General features: G+C 34.3%; 1 long non-coding RNA gene across 1 annotated transcript in view; it reads left to right on the top strand.

Moving 5' to 3' along the window:
* The first annotated feature begins 8,857 nt into the window (after positions 1-8,857).
* Positions 8,858-19,845, top strand: part of LOC134571118 (uncharacterized) — a 49,633-nt gene continuing 38,645 nt past the window's right edge. Inside the window, exon 1 of the long non-coding RNA XR_010085187.1 lies at positions 8,858-8,958. This is a non-coding gene — a long non-coding RNA (uncharacterized LOC134571118). The remainder of the gene's footprint in view (positions 8,959-19,845) is intronic.

The following is a 19,845-nucleotide window of genomic DNA, read 5'->3' as shown; positions in this document are numbered from 1 at the left end:
GGGAAACCCTTGGGCTAGCAAAAGTGGGGGCAACAGTGTTGGGAGCCGACTCACCCGGCTGATGAACAGCTGATGTCTCAGCTCTTCCACTCCAAGCAGCACTTCCAGCGTTACCAGATCCTGCTGCAAAGTCTGCTGTTCGTCCTGCCTCATTCCTGCTGTTCACTGTGTGAATAGGTCTCTGGCCGGAATGGTGCAGCCCTTCTGCCAAACACCCAGCTGCATCTGAAACAATATAGTCACCTCCTGAACGCTCAGCCGCATGCGAAAGGCCACATTCGCCCGACCACTCCTACACTCCCGGTTTTGCCGCCGACATCCTCACCGACACTGGCAGGGTCTCCATATGGGCTCCGCTGTAGCCTCGTACCCAGCACCGTGCTGGGGCTCAATGTCTGAGGGGGCCTGGTTCTCCAAGCGGGACTCTATGCTGGGAACGTGGCAGATCCTGATGGCAAAGCATCACCTAAATGGCCCTGCAGCCACTGGACGCGTCTCTCCTGCACAGTTGCCCTGACTCCTGCTAGTCAATCTTCCATCCTGAGCTGAGAAAAACCTGCAAAGGAGACAAAAGGAAGACACTACACAAAAACCTGTCACATCAACAATAATTGCAGCTTAATTAAAATGTCCCCTTAACCTAAAATGGCCCCTTTATATATGGCCTGGTAACCCACAATGCTATTTTTTTAACCAATCCCACACACCCACATCACTATATGCCTGTCTCCTAGCCATGTCAAGGCCCATTCCCTTAGCTACGCTGGTACATAGGCTACATGTCAAGGCCCATTCCCTTAGCTACGCTGGTACATGGGCTACATGTCAAGGCCCATTCCCTTAGCTATGCTGGTACATAGGCTACATGTCAAGGCCCACTCCCTTAGCTACGCTGGTACATAGGCTACATGTCAAGGCCCATTCCCTTAGCTATGCTGGTACATAGGCTTCATGTCAAGGCCCACTCACTTAGCTACGCTGGTACATAGGCTACATGTCAAGGCCCACTCCCTTAGCTACGCTGGTACATAGGCGTCATGTCAAGGCCCACTCCCTTAACTACGCTGTTCCATGGGCTTCATGTCAAGGCCTCTTCCCTTAGATACGCTGGTACATGGGCTACATGTCAAGGCCCACTCCCTTAGCTACGCTGGTACATGGGCTACATGTCAAGGCCCACTCCCTTTGCTACGCTGGTACATGGGCTACATGTCAAGGCCCACTCTCTTAGCTACGCTGGTACATGGACTTCATGTCAAGGCCCACTCCCTTAGCTACGCTGTTCCATGGGCTTCATGTCAAGGCCTCTTCCCTTAGCTACGCTGGTACATGGGCTACATGTCAAGGCCCACTCCCTTAGCTACGCTGGTACATGGGCTACATGTCAAGGCCCACTCTCTTAGCTACGCTGGTACATGGACTTCATGTCAAGGCCTCTTTCCTTAGCTACGCTGGTACATGGGCTACATGTCAAGGCCCACTCCCTTAGCTACGCTGTTCCATGGGCTTCATGTCAAGGCCTCTTCCCTTAGCTACGCTGGTACATGGGCTACATGTCAAGGCCCACTCCCTTAGCTACGCTGTTCCATGGGCTACATGTCAAGGCCCACTCCCTTAGCGACTCTGGTACATGGGCTTCATTCTGTCTGTAGTTATAAGAATAATCCAATAACCATTTGGTATTTACCTGTTCTCGTCACACTTACTCTAAGTGATAACACTGATATTTCTGCTTCTATGAACATATTAGAGACTGTGTAATATGAAAGATAAGAGAAACCAGTTATCCTGTAAGGAATCCGCCAATATATAAACAAATTAAAACAGCGCAAATTTAGATCATTTATATTTATCTGTCTGAACAGCAATACTTACCCCAAATTCCTGTCTTATTAAATATTAAGTGTTGTGACAATGAAGGTGTAAGTGCAGCCTAAATGTCCTGTTGCTACTCTGAACTGAGCAATTTAACCCCTGGATTTAACCATTAGTGCGAGAGAGGTGAATACATTGTAGGTTTGATTTTTTTTTTTTTTTGCAATGATCTCCTGTGTCACTCCAAGGGTTAATGTCCAAATCACACAACCCTGGTATCTGACTATTAAAGTGTCAGCTACGCTGGTACATAGGCTACATGTCAAGGCCCACTCCCTTAGCTACGCTGTTCCATGGGCTACATGTCAAGGCCCACTCCCTTAGCTACGCTGGTACATGGACTTCATGTCAAGGCCCACTCCCTTAGCTACGCTGTTCCATGGGCTTCATGTCAAGGCCTCTTCCCTTAGATACGCTGGTACATGGGCTACATGTCAAGGCCCACTCCCTTAGCTACGCTGGTACATGGGCTACATGTCAAGGCCCACTCCCTTAGCTACGCTGGTACATGGGCTACATGTCAAGGCCCACTCTCTTAGCTACGCTGGTACATGGACTTCATGTCAAGGCCCACTCCCTTAGCTACGCTGTTCCATGGGCTTCATGTCAAGGCCTCTTCCCTTAGCTACGCTGGTACATGGGCTACATGTCAAGGCCCACTCCCTTAGCTACGCTGGTACATGGGCTACATGTCAAGGCCCACTCCCTTAGCTACGCTGGTACATGGGCTACATGTCAAGGCCCACTCTCTTAGCTACGCTGGTACATGGACTTCATGTCAAGGCCCACTCCCTTAGCTACGCTGTTCCATGGGCTTCATGTCAAGGCCTCTTCCCTTAGCTACGCTGGTACATGGGCTACATGTCAAGGCCCACTCCCTTAGCTACGCTGTTCCATGGGCTACATGTCAAGGCCCACTCCCTTAGCGACTCTGGTACATGGGCTTCATTCTGTCTGTAGTTATAAGAATAATCCAATAACCATTTGGTATTTACCTGTTCTCGTCACACTTACTCTAAGTGATAACACTGATATTTCTGCTTCTATGAACATATTAGAGACTGTGTAATATGAAAGATAAGAGAAACCAGTTATCCTGTAAGGAATCCGCCAATATATAAACAAATTAAAACAGCGCAAATTTAGATCATTTATATTTATCTGTCTGAACAGCAATATTTACCCCAAATTCCTGTCTTATTAAATATTAAGTGTTGTGACAATGAAGGTGTAAGTGCAGCCTAAATGTCCTGTTGCTACTCTGAACTGAGCAATTTAACCCCTGGATTTAACCATTAGTGCGAGAGAGGTGAATACATTGTAGGTTTGATTTTTTTTTTTTTTTGCAATGATCTCCTGTGTCACTCCAAGGGTTAATGTCCAAATCACACAACCCTGGTATCTGACTATTAAAGTGTCAGTGTTTTTTATTTAACTCTAGAATTCTTAAGCAAGTGCCAGCAATTACTCTCACTCCCTCCCAAGCACCCATACACTAATCTCTTAATAACACGTCTCAGATACAGCGTATGTTTCAGTGCTACCCGCTCACTCGCTGTTTTCTCGTTTTTAAAACACATTCCTTAAGTCAACAAATAAACTTTGTTGTAAAAGGAGAAGCGGGTCACAACACGACCGAGTCACCGTAGCAACGTCAATCTGTCTAACAAAATAAAAGCGAACACTAACCCTTTCTGTGCCAGGTGCGGATGCTGAGCCACTATATTTTCCATATTGATCATTCGCATAGGAAAAGCCTAGCTACATGCAGTATTCATGTGCTGCTGATAGGATAATCAGTGATAAACCCTGGTACGTGTGAATTCTCCATACTGCAGGGAAGCACTTTTCCTGCCCTGCCCATCAACATGAAGAAAGGATGTGTGTTCAGGAAAATGTGTTCAGCCTGGCAGCCTTAGTGCCAGATGAATGTGCAACTCGCAGGGCTTTCTCCACAAAGGGCCGGTTTGGGTCCAGGTATACTGTGAATTCAGACTCTCTATTCCGTATAATACTGGATTTTGAGATTGTCCCCACGTGGAAGTAACTCGAGGGAGGGTTTAGTGGCTTGTTCACTAAACAATGAAATTGCCAAAAAAAATAGCTGGATTGGGGAAAGAACTGATTGGAAGATTGTTGAAATACAGCATTTTTTTCTGAAATAATTCAATGTGGTTGTCAACATATAGCGCCGTTCAATTTAATGAATAGCTTCTCAGGAACCTACCTTCTCTACGATATGTGGACACATTACATCCAACGCAGCCACTATACACACAAAATTCCTGTAGAGGGTAAACAAGAAATTCTTCATTACCGGTCTTGCATGGCCTCCTGGTATTATACATTTATTTTATTCTGGCTGCGTATAAATTGTATACATCAAGCTATTGTTTTACAGATTTTAAATAACAAAAGGGTGTATTGACAAATTATAATTATTTATAAAGCGCCAACAAATTCTGCAGCGCTGTACAAAGGGTGAACTAACAGACATGTAATTGTAACCAGACAAGTTGGACGCACAGGAACAGAGGGGTTGAAGGCCCTGTTCAATGGCCCAATAGGTCATAAACCCAAAAGCAGAATAATATAAACAGGTTTGGCATAAACATTTAATCATCTGTACCAAAAGTAGGTGAGGTGTGATCTGGGGTTTATTAGAATTAATCGAATATCTCCCAACATCAGCGTCCTGAACAGCGGAATGCTGGTGGCGGCTCAAAATGGGACAGATACACTCAGAAAGGGGCCTGGCAAACACGTACAAGGGATAGACGTGTCAGCCTGGCGTGAATACATTCCAATGTACTCTGTCTTTAACTGCGGTGTAAGTTTACCCCATTACGAGTAGGTTGGAGGACAGCACCGTCACTGCCTCTGGTTCCTGTAAGTGAAACTTGTGAGTTTAACTCATGTGTACGTCTTGTAAACTAATCAGATATTGCTGTGAAAATGTTGAGAAAACATGTCAGAATTAAGAAACTCTAGAATTTATCCCCACATTTGCCGACTCGTGACAAACCAGCCGGTCCGGAGCTAGCATAACACTGATATTGCCACCTACATCATGGTTAAATTATATAAACCCGGTAACATGCCTTACCAGTTACCGCCATGACAGTTTTTATCTAAGTAGGCCCTATGTCAGCAGAGAATATTCTACTTAATTACCTTTTAACAACTGTAGACCCCAGCTGCCGCTAATTGAGACATTCCAGGTTTATACTGTCATGAGTTTAATGGGTTAATAGAAATCGCTGACTTATAAAACTAATTGGATTTTTTTTCATTCACTTTTTTCCATGACTTGTTTGTGGCTGATTATCTTTTTTATTATTTTTATTTGAATGTTTGATGATTGACCACATTGGGGTAATATTGTATTTAGGATAATTTATCTGTGTCCGAAGAACACAACTCAGATTTCACATTTTAGAACACAAATCTGTAGATATTCTTGTAAGTCTGGTGAAATAAAGATTTGATCGGAAGCATTAATTTACAGAATTGTTTCCTGTGAAATCTGCTATGTTTATAAGTAGTAGTTTGTTACACAGAGCAATCGCTCTGGCGCCTTTTACTGAAAACCACTGAAGTAGCACAGGTCAGTGCATGCGCGAGCCACATGGCAGCGCACTATCCTGTCCAAGATTAGTGCTTCCTAAACTCCCAGGGAGACATTTTACAAAATGTAATTAAATATTATTTAGATTATACTTCAAGGCTCGATTGTTCAATTCACCGTGTGCATAATTTGAGTTTTGTGAAAAAAGTTAAGAAATTTAATACCTACCCTAATGCTATGATGTCATCACCAGCACTTTGATATTGATATTATTACAGGGGTGACGCTTTTTTTAAAATTGAATTTCCTAAAGTAAGAATTCAAAGTGAATTTCCAGGTTAAGGCCAAAGTAGCTGAAACATAGATTAATTAGGTGATGTTTTTCTGGTTTGGCTATTTTGACCTTAAATTTGAAATTCTCACTTTCGTGAACAGGACTGTCTAAACCAGGTGTAGGCAGCCTTCCACACCTACCAGACTACGTCTCCCATAATGCTCTTACAACCTTAATGGGAGATCTAGTCCACAACATCTGGACAGCCGAAGATTTCAAACAGGATATAGTCCTAGAACATAAATTAAATGTGAAAAGCTGAGTTTCTGAGAGTTGTACAGCGTTTCGTTGGCGGCATCTTATTTAATCTACCAGGAGGTTATTCACTAAAAGGGCCAGCAAGAGGTGCGTAGGGCACATTGTAGGCCAGCGCAGCCAAAGGGAAATGAATCAATAAATGGTAGAAGTTTCCTTGTTCAGTAATGCTGGTTCAGTGAACCCTGTATATCGGCCTGTATGTACAGCGTACGCATATATCCGTATACACAGCCAACCTCGCACTCCTACATAACGCATTCCAACCCTCTTCCCAGCTAGGAATGTCATTGAATCTGTTCTTCTGAGCGAAATGTTTTCAATCACATCACAGAGAAATACTCGGCAGGGGTGGCCATTGGGGTTAGAAAAGAAAAAAATGGCATTAGGACCCCCCCTGCCCAACCCCCAAACCCCTGGAAGAACGCGGCCTATTGATTTGGAGTCCTAAAGCCTACTTCATTGCAAGGTTTGTCCATCGCTCTCGCCTCCACTCGAACCTGCAGCCTGTGTTTCCAGGACTCTGTGTTTTTGTTTTGGAAGCTGCATTAGGTGTGAATACGAGGAAAGGGCGACTTTTCACATACCTTGTGAGGCCGGCATTGATCGGCCCCATTCAGCAAGCGGAGGCATGTTCTCCCATACATTAAATCCCAGCACGGCAGGAATGAATGGGAGAGATTGCTTTTCTTTGCTCGGTGGGTTAAATGTATTTATATCTAATTAGGAGCGCCCACTGTGAGACAGCACAGTGTTTTATTTTCAGGCTATTCAGGGTACAAGCACGCAGGCTTTATGTGCGGTTGGGAAGGGATTGAACGAGGCATATGAAGTGGAAGTCATGTTAGTCCAGAGGTCTAAAGGAATAATGCGAGCCTTGTTTGCGCGATGTATTCCTGCGTCCTCCTTGTTTCACTCACATGGGCCAGTGCATACGTTTATTGTGCTTAAAATAAACTGTGGGGCTTGACAATTACCTAAAAAAAGAGGTTTCAAAGCAACAGAGTCGGGACGTAATTATTTCTGTAAGATTGGGATTAATTCAGTTACATGAAGTGATTCTTTTTACATAACACACTCCGCATGTTACCTTATCCATCGCTCTAATTAATCAGCATTGATTTAATGCTCATTCCAGCGGGTTATAAATAGCCTGAGTTGGTAATTAGTAATATCCTGTATCCTATTCTATGTCCCTGCTTCTTATCGGAAACCTTGTTGTTGTTTTATAATTAGGTGTTTTTTTTCCATTTATTTATTGTAAACAGTACCAAGGACAATTGAAGTTAACGAGCAATTTAATATCAGTTGTGTAATTAGGTTTCAGTTTAGAATAATGTTACGTGTCTGTATTTAATCTACCCTATTATCGTAGTAGAAATTGGTCTGTACAGCACCATGGAATATGCCAGTGCTCTATAAAAGAAAAAGGGAGAAAATAATATAGAAGGCACACTTCCAGCACCAAAGGCACAACAGCATATTGTACAGCTCATTGTATTTTTACAGCTTATTTTATTAGAGATCATTAAATCATTACAGCTTTATGTATCGTTACAGCTCATTGTAGTACAGCTTTGTTAAAAAATAAATTGAGAAGCCTGTGATTGGACCATTTACGCCGGTTCTGAGCACATGCTCGCGCTCCTGGACAGCGAGGGGAGGAAAGGTGGAGAGGAGGGAGTTTTTTTAAAAACTAACGTACAACAGAGGGAGGCGGGAGAGAGAGCAGAGTGGGTGGGGAGGCAGGAGGCAAAAAAACAGAAAAACCCTAATCATTAGTCATAACATAACCAATGGTTCGGAGCTCTTTTATGATCAGTCACTATGGTGCATAGTTGGCCACATCCTACATTTAGCGCACTTATTTCCCGCAGCCATCTCCACTGTGCTTTTAGCAAAGCTGGATACACATTTCAATCTGGTATAAAGTTTTTTATGATGAATATAATTCTTATTGTTTATGGACATTCATTAATGTGAATAATTTGAACTCGATCCACTCCTCACTCTATCATCCATAAAAGGGTTAATGTGCTCTCTAATCTGCCTTCCTTGCTAAACCGCACCGGTTCCTACAATAACCAGATCACTGTGAAATGTCATTCAAATACAGACAAACATCAAATAATCTCTGTATCTGGGGACACAAGAGACTTATTTACTAAACGGCCAATTGTAGCTCTTCAAACATTCTCAACCGCCACAATTTTCTTATTTTGCCTAATCATCATTGCACGTTCAGTTTTGAACTCATGGCTTGCTCTGTGTACGCACTCTTTACATCCGTAGATAGGTCGCCATTTGGTAAATAAACCACATTTACATTTTAGAATATATAGGCACTTATACATTTTGTGGATAAAAGGGATTATTTGTCTCAATCGCCTGTTGCGTGAACCACAGAGACTTTCTTTAAAAAAAAAAAAAAATCAAACCGTAAATGAGAAAAAATAAATAAAAATCAGCTGGTTTCCGCGGTGATCAGCACACTTCTAAGCCATGATTATTAGTGGGGTTTTTTAATTAGCGAGGATTTTCTCCTTTGTACCCAGTGTAATATGTGTTGGTATCCTAAGCGGCCAGGGATAGTTTATAATTACTCAGGAATAATGACCCCAGGGCAGCCCCTATAGCAAGGGGCAGAGATTGGCAGGTGTGTGGAAAACATGGGGCTTTCGTTTGTTTTTTGGATTATGAATGAGAACAGTGAGTTCACCTCTGGAAAATGGATAATTCCTTTTTAACGCTCTGTAATCATTACAACTACACCCATTATTTTTTCAATAGCTCCAGCAACTTGCTCATAGTTAAGTCAGCAACACCCAACCAGGCGGCTCTGTCACGGAATGGGGAAAAGAAAGGAAAAAAGAATTGCTGTGAATCGGGAGAGCGAAAAGGATTGTGTCCATCAGAAAGCTGAAAGGTAAGAATGCTGGGGTACACCACAAGAACAAAGCCACGACGCCCCAGGGGCCAAAACCACAGTATTGGTTTTAGATTAGCATTACTATATCCTGCAATCTCTACTGCTCAACCGACACAATCTACTTAAAGGAGAAAGTTAGCTGAAACGAAAGGACTTGCGATATAAAATCTAAAATAAATTGTATAAGTGGCTGAAAAGATAAACAAAAAATTAAGGACAAAAATTTACATTCAGATATAGCTTGAAAAGCTACAGCACAAATATCTTATTCACTAAACTGAGGATATTAGAACATTGACTTTTTTTTAAATGTCAAAATCTGATAAAAGAAATGTTATGCTATTATTTTTGCCCTAAATTTAGAATTTGACAATTCCCTTGCCAATTCTTCACTGTTCTCTGTTCATTCAAAATAATTTTAATCAGAAAAAGAAGTTATGAGAAAGCTTTTCTTGCTAATTCTGAATCCCAACCTATAATCAACTCAACTATCGATGTCAACGTGTAGTAACGCATGTACCACTGGCAGCATCTCTAAAGAGCACAGAAAATGGTCTGTATCGCAAGATACAGACTGCAATGGCTTTGCTACAGAAAATAGAGGATACCGCACTCACCTGGCAACCAGGGTGCACCGGATCCGAGGCTGGCCAAGCCCCACTTTAAGATATGTGAAATAAAAATGATGGTCCCGTCAAGCTTGATAAAGTCCGCTGGGTTGAAACGCTGCTGTCTTTACTCCAATAAAGCTGCTATTTTTGCTATCACCTTGAGTGGCTGGTCCACCAGTTTTTATTTTTTTTTGCAATGGCTCTACTGTCTGTCAGTTTGGAGATGCATCTAAAGTTCCCGCCCTGGACCCCAAGTATGTGTGGTAGACATTCAGAAATTGTCCTTCACAGGACATGCACAGAATAGCTCCAATATATGTCTCCAGGCCATCGGGCCTTCTTGTCCAGAAATATCTCTTATATCTCTTATTGTTACACAGTGGGTGCCGTGTATCGTAATCCCAGATAGCTGTGGTAGGAAAACATTTCAAAAATAAATGATTTAGGATGTTTCTGGTCAAATTTCAAGTATCTGCATTATTAGCGGATTACAGATGTAGTTAGGGGAGTAAATATTTCAGTATTTTAGTCAGGGTATTTATAAGGAAGCGGGTGGTATTTTGGGGAGTGCGGCTTCCCAAAGCATTCTACCCAGCTCCCATTGCTCCCCAGCTGTGTGACATTGTGTTAGGATGTCAACCAGCCTTGACCTTGCAATGGCTTCAAGATGGAGCCAAGAAATGATGTGTTGAGACGATGCACCTTTCAGTAAACGTGTTATGCTGTCAGATCGGTTTTCCCACGTGCTTGCACACTCATTATTACAGGAATGTCTCATCAAGAAGGAGACACATTGATTATTGGAAAGACAGAACTTGCAGGTGCTACAGACTGCACACAACATAACTTGTTTTAACCCTTTCTAATCAGCTCAATACCTCCGAGAGCTTCACTGCATGTCTATAAATACATTGTATATATATATATATAACTGTAAAAAACAGATAAAATCTGTATTTTTTTTTATTGGACTAACAGAATGTTTTAATGACAAGCTTTCGGGAGAACCTCCCTTTCTCAAGTCTGAAGCATTTCTGAGCAAGACGACACATAGAATTCAAAGTTGAGTTTTGATAAAGGGGTTAAAGCGACATAATGCAGATAAGACACAGGTTTGGTAGAAAATAGACACCATTCTTGCAGAGGGTCCTAAATATCTTTCTGAAGATCAGAGTGAGGGGGGAGAGGGAGAAAAAAACCAAGCAGACAGTGCAGAAGATGGTACACTTTATACATTCACATACAAATATATATATATATATATATATATATATACATGCAAACGCATAAACACATGAACACATATACACAGGGCCGGTATAACTGTACGATATATAACTACACTGCATGTCTATAAATACATTGTATATAACTGTATAATAACTACACTGCATATCTATAAATACATTGTAAATAACTGTATGATATATAACTACACTGCATATCTATAAATACATTGTATATAACTGTATAATAACTACACTGCATATCTATAAATACATTGTAAATAACTGTATGATATATAACTACACTGCATATCTATAAATACATTGTATATAACTGTACGATATATACCTACACTGCATGTCTATAAATACATTGTATATAACTGTATGATATATAACTACACTGCATATCTATAAATACATTGTATATAACTGTATAATATATAACTACACTGCATGTCTATAAATACATTGTATATAACTGTATAATAACTACACTGCATATCTATAAATACATTGTATATAACTGTACGATATATAACTACACTGCATGTCTATAAATACATTGTATATAACTGTATGACGTATAACTACACTGCATATCTATAAATACATTGTATATAACTGTATAATAACTACACTGCATATCTATAAATACATTGTATATACCTGTACGATATATAACTACACTGCATGTCTATAAATACATTGTATATAACTGTACGATATATAACTACACTGCATATCTATAAATACATTGTATATAACTGTACGATATATAACTACACTGCATGTCTATAAATACATTGTATATAACTGTATAATAACTACACTGCATATCTATAAATACATTGTATATAACTGTATGATATATACCTACAATGCATATCTATAAATACATTGTATATAACTGTATGATATATAACTACACTGCATATCTATAAATACATTGTAAATAACTGTATGATATATAACTACACTGCATGTCTATAAATACATTGTATATAACTGTATGATAAATACCTACACTGCATATCTATAAATACATTGTATATAACTGTATGACGTATAACTACACTGCATATCTATAAATACATTGTATATAACTGTATGATATATAACTACACTGCATATCTATAAATACATTGTATATAACTGTATGATATATACCCACACTGCATATCTATAAATACATTGTATATAACTGTATGATATATACCTACACTGCATATCTATAAATACATTGTAAATAACTGTATGATATATAACTACACTGCATGTCTATAAATACATTGTATATAACTGTATGATATATACCTACACTGCATATCTATAAATACATTGTATATAACTGTATGACGTATAACTACACTGCATATCTATAAATACATTGTATATAACTGTATGATATATACCTACACTGCATATCTATAAATACATTGTATATAACTGTATGACGTATAACTACACTGCATATCTATAAATACATTGTATATAACTGTATGACGTATAACTACACTGCATATCTATAAATACATTGTATATAACTGTATGATATATACCTACACTGCATATCTATAAATACATTGTATATAACTGTATGATATATACCTACACTGCATATCTATAAATACATTGTATATAACTGTATGATATATACCTACACTGCATATCTATAAATACATTGTAAATAACTGTATGATATATAGCTACACTGCATATCTATAAATACATTGTATATAACTGTATGACGTATAACAACACTGCATATCTATAAATACATTGTATATAACTGTATGATATATACCTACACTGCATATCTATAAATACATTGTATATATGATATATACCTACACTGCATATCTATAAATACATTGTATATAACTGTATGACGTATACATGACGTATAACTACACTGCATATCTATAAATACATTGTATATAACTGTATGACGTATAACTACACTGCATATCTATAAATACATTGTATATAACTGTATGACGTATAACTACACTGCATATCTATAAATACATTGTATATAACTGTATGATATATACCTACACTGCATATCTATAAATACATTGTATATAACTGTATGATGTATCACTACGCTGCATATCTATATATACATTGTATATAACTGTATGATGTATAACTACACTGCATATCTATAAATACATTATATATAACTGTACGATATATAACTACACTGCATATCTATAAATACATTGTATATAACTGTATGACGTATAACTACACTGCATATCTATAAATACATTGTATATAACTGTACGACGTATAACTACACTGCATATCTATAAATACATTATATATAACTGTATGATGTATAACTACACTGCATATCTATAAATACATTATATATAACTGTATGATGTATAACTACACTGCATATCTATAAATACATTGTATATAACTGGATGATATATAACTACACTGCATATCTATAAATACATTGTATATAACTGTATGACGTATAACTACACTGCATATCTATAAATACATTGTATATAACTGTATGATGTATAACTACGCTGCATATCTATAAATACATTGTATATAACTGGATGACGTATAACTACACTGCATATCTATAAATACATTGTATATAACTGTATGATATATACCTACACTGCATATCTATAAATACATTGTATATAACTGTATGATGTATAACTGCACTGCATATCTATAAATACATTGTATATAACTGTATGATATATACCTACAATGCATATCTATAAATACATTGTATATAACTGTATGATATATAACTACACTGCATATCTATAAATACATTGTAAATAACTGTATGATATATAACTACACTGCATGTCTATAAATACATTGTATATAACTGTATGATAAATACCTACACTGCATATCTATAAATACATTGTATATAACTGTATGACGTATAACTACACTGCATATCTATAAATACATTGTATATAACTGTATGATATATAACTACACTGCATATCTATAAATACATTGTATATAACTGTATGATGTATAACTACGCTGCATATCTATAAATACATTGTATATAACTGTATGACGTATAACTACACTGCATATCTATAAATACATTGTATATAACTGTATGATATATAACTACACTGCATATCTATAAATACATTGTATATAACTGTATGATATATAACTACACTGCATATCTATAAATACATTGTAAATAACTGTATGATATATAACTACACTGCATGTCTATAAATACATTGTATATAACTGTATGATAAATACCTACACTGCATATCTATAAATACATTGTATATAACTGTATGACGTATAACTACACTGCATATCTATAAATACATTGTATATAACTGTATGATATATAACTACACTGCATATCTATAAATACATTGTATATAACTGTATGACGTATAACTACACTGCATATCTATAAATACATTGTATATAACTGTACGATATATAACTACACTGCATATCTATAAATACATTGTATATAACTGTATGACGTATAACTACACTGCATATCTATAAATACATTGTATATAACTGTACGACGTATAACTACACTGCATATCTATAAATACATTATATATAACTGTATGATGTATAACTACACTGCATATCTATAAATACATTGTATATAACTGTATGATATATAACTACACTGCATATCTATAAATACATTGTATATAACTGTATGACGTATAACTACACTGCATATCTATAAATACATTGTATATAACTGTATGACGTATAACTACACTGCATATCTATAAATACATTGTATATAACTGTATGATATATAACTATACTGCATATCTATAAATACATTGTATATAACTGTATGATATATAACTACACTGCATATCTATAAATACATTGTATGTAACTGTATAACGTATAACTACACTGCATGTCTATAAATACATTGTATATAACTGTATGATATATAACTGCACTGCATATCTATAAATACATTGTATATAACTGTATGATGTATAACTACACTGCATATCTATAAATACATTGTATATAACTGTATGATATATACCCACACTGCATATCTATAAATACATTGTATATAACTGTATGATATATACCTACACTGCATATCTATAAATACATTGTATATAACTGTATGATATATAACTACGCTGCATATCTATAAATACATTGTATATAACTGGATGACGTATAACTACACTGCATATCTATAAATACATTGTATATAACTGTATGATATATACCTACACTGCATATCTATAAATACATTGTATATAACTGTATGATGTATAACTGCACTGCATATCTATAAATACATTGTATATAACTGTATGATATATACCTACACTGCATATCTATAAATACATTGTATATAACTGTATGATATATACCTACACTGCATATCTATAAATACATTGTAAATAACTGTATGATATATAACTACACTGCATGTCTATAAATACATTGTATATAACTGTATGATATATACCTACACTGCATATCTATAAATACATTGTATATAACTGTATGACGTATAACTACACTGCATATCTATAAATACATTGTATATAACTGTATGATATATAACTACACTGCATATCTATAAATACATTGTATATAACTGTATGATATATACCTACACTGCATATCTATAAATACATTGTATATAACTGTATGATATATAACTACGCTGCATATCTATAAATACATTGTATATAACTGGATGACGTATAACTACACTGCATATCTATAAATACATTGTATATAACTGGATGACGTATAACTACACTGCATATCTATAAATACATTGTATATAACTGTATGACGTATAACTACACTGCATATCTATAAATACATTGTATATAACTGTATGATATATAACTACACTGCATATCTATAAATACATTGTATATAACTGTATGATATATACCTACACTGCATATCTATAAATACATTGTATATAACTGTATGACTTATAACTACACTGCATATCTATAAATACATTGTATATAACTGTACGATATATAACTACACTGCATATCTATAAATACATTGTATATAACTGTATGACGTATAACTACACTGCATATCTATAAATACATTGTATATAACTGTATGACTTATAACTACACTGCATATCTATAAATACATTGTATATAACTGTACGATATATAACTACACTGCATATCTATAAATACATTGTATATAACTGTATGATATATACCTACACTGCATATCTATAAATACATTGTATATAACTGTATAATAACTACACTGCATATCTATAAATACATTGTATATAACTGTATGATATATAACTACACTGCATATCTATAAATACATTGTATATAACTGTATGACGTATAACTACACTGCATATCTATAAATACATTGTATATAACTGTATGACGTATAACTACACTGCATATCTATAAATACATTGTATATAACTGTATAATATATAACTACACTGCATATCTATAAATACATTGTATATAACTGTATGATATATAACTACACTGCATATCTATAAATACATTGTATATAACTGTATGATATATAACTACACTGCATATCTATAAATACATTGTATATAACTGTATAATATATAACTACACTGCATATCTATAAATACATTGTATATAACTGTATAATATATAACTACACTGCATATCTATAAATACATTGTATATAACTGTATGATATATAACTACACTGCATATCTATAAATACATTATATAACTATTATATATAACTACACTGCATATCTATAAATACATTGTATATAACTGTATGACGAATAACTACACTGCATATCTATAAATACATTGTATATAACTGTATGACGTATAACTACACTGCATATCTATAAATACATTGTATATAACTGTATGATATATAACTATACTGCATATCTATAAATACATTGTATATAACTGTATGATATATAACTACACTGCATATCTATAAATACATTGTATGTAACTGTATAACGTATAACTACACTGCATGTCTATAAATACATTGTATATAACTGTATGATATATAACTGCACTGCATATCTATAAATACATTGTATATAACTGTATGATGTATAACTACACTGCATATCTATAAATACATTGTATATAACTGTATGATATATAACTACGCTGCATATCTATAAATACATTGTATATAACTGGATGACGTATAACTACACTGCATATCTATAAATACATTGTATATAACTGTATGATATATACCTACACTGCATATCTATAAATACATTGTATATAACTGTATGATGTATAACTGCACTGCATATCTATAAATACATTGTATATAACTGTATGATATATACCTACACTGCATATCTATAAATACATTGTATATGACTGTATGATATATACCTACACTGCATATCTATAAATACATTGTAAATAACTGTATGATATATAACTACACTGCATGTCTATAAATACATTGTATATAACTGTATGATATATACCTACACTGCATATCTATAAATACATTGTATATAACTGTATGACGTATAACTACACTGCATATCTATAAATACATTGTATATAACTGTATGATATATAACTACACTGCATATCTATAAATACATTGTATATAACTGTATGATATATACCTACACTGCATATCTATAAATACATTGTATATAACTGTATGATATATAACTACGCTGCATATCTATAAATACATTGTATATAACTGGATGACGTATAACTACACTGCATATCTATAAATACATTGTATATAACTGGATGACGTATAACTACACTGCATATCTATAAATACATTGTATATAACTGGATGACGTATAACTACACTGCATATCTATAAATACATTGTATATAACTGTATGATATATAACTACACTGCATATCTATAAATACATTGTATATAACTGTATGACTTATAACTACACTGCATATCTATAAATACATTGTATATAACTGTACGATATATAACTACACTGCATATCTATAAATACATTGTATATAACTGTATGATATATACCTACACTGCATATCTATAAATACATTGTATATAACTGTATAATAACTACACTGCATATCTATAAATACATTGTATATAACTGTATGATATATAACTACACTGCATATCTATAAATACATTGTATATAACTGTATGACGTATAACTACACTGCATATCTATAAATACATTGTATATAACTGTATGACGTATAACTACACTGCATATCTATAAATACATTGTATATAACTGTATAATATATAACTACACTGCATATCTATAAATACATTGTATATAACTGTATGATATATAACTACACTGCATATCTATAAATACATTGTATATAACTGTATGATATATAACTACACTGCATATCTATAAATACATTGTATATAACTGTATAATATATAACTACACTGCATATCTATAAATACATTGTATATAACTGTATAATATATAACTACACTGCATATCTATAAATACATTGTATATAACTGTATGATATATAACTACACTGCATATCTATAAATACATTATATAACTATTATATATAACTACACTGCATATCTATAAATACATTGTATATAACTGTATGACGTATAACTACACTGCATATCTATAAATACATTGTATATAACTGTATGACGTATAACTACACTGCATATCTATAAATACATTGTATATAACTGTATGATATATAACTATACTGCATATCTATAAATACATTGTATATAACTGTATGATATATAACTACACTGCATATCTATAAATACATTGTATGTAACTGTATAACGTATAACTACACTGCATGTCTATAAATACATTGTATATAACTGTATGATATATAACTGCACTGCATATCTATAAATACATTGTATATAACTGTATGATGTATAACTACACTGCATATCTATAAATACATTGTATATAACTGTATGATATATACCCACACTGCATATCTATAAATACATTGTATATAACTGTATGATATATACCTACACTGCATATCTATAAATACATTGTATATAACTGTATGATATATAACTACGCTGCATATCTATAAATACATTGTATATAACTGGATGACGTATAACTACACTGCATATCTATAAATACATTGTATATAACTGTATGATATATACCTACACTGCATATCTATAAATACATTGTATATAACTGTATGATGTATAACTGCACTGCATATCTATAAATACATTGTATATAACTGTATGATATATACCTACACTGCATATCTATAAATACATTGTATATAACTGTATGATATATACCTACACTGCATATCTATAAATACATTGTAAATAACTGTATGATATATAACTACACTGCATGTCTATAAATACATTGTATATAACTGTATGATATATACCTACACTGCATATCTATAAATACATTGTATATAACTGTATGACGTATAACTACACTGCATATCTATAAATACATTGTATATAACTGTATGATATATAACTACACTGCATATCTATAAATACATTGTATATAACTGTATGATATATAACTACACTGCATATCTATAAATACATTGTATATAACTGTATGATATATACCTACACTGCATATCTATAAATACATTGTATATAACTGTATGATATATAACTACGCTGCATATCTATAAATACATTGTATATAACTGGATGACGTATAACTACACTGCATATCTATAAATACATTGTATATAACTGTATGACGTATAACTACACTGCATATCTATAAATACATTGTATATAACTGTATGATATATAACTACACTGCATATCTATAAATACATTGTATATAACTGTATGACTTATAACTACACTGCATATCTATAAATACATTGTATATAACTGTACGATATATAACTACACTGCATATCTATAAATACATTGTATATAACTGTATGATATATACCTACACTGCATATCTATAAATACATTGTATATAACTGTATAATAACTACACTGCATATCGGTAAATACATTGTATATAACTGTATGATATATAACTA

The sequence above is a fragment of the Pelobates fuscus genome, chromosome 8 (assembly GCF_036172605.1).
Source record: "Pelobates fuscus isolate aPelFus1 chromosome 8, aPelFus1.pri, whole genome shotgun sequence".
Lineage (NCBI taxonomy): Eukaryota > Metazoa > Chordata > Amphibia > Anura > Pelobatidae > Pelobates > Pelobates fuscus.
The sequence above is the reverse complement of the archived record's forward strand: the minus strand, read 5'-3'. Positions and strand labels throughout refer to the sequence as shown.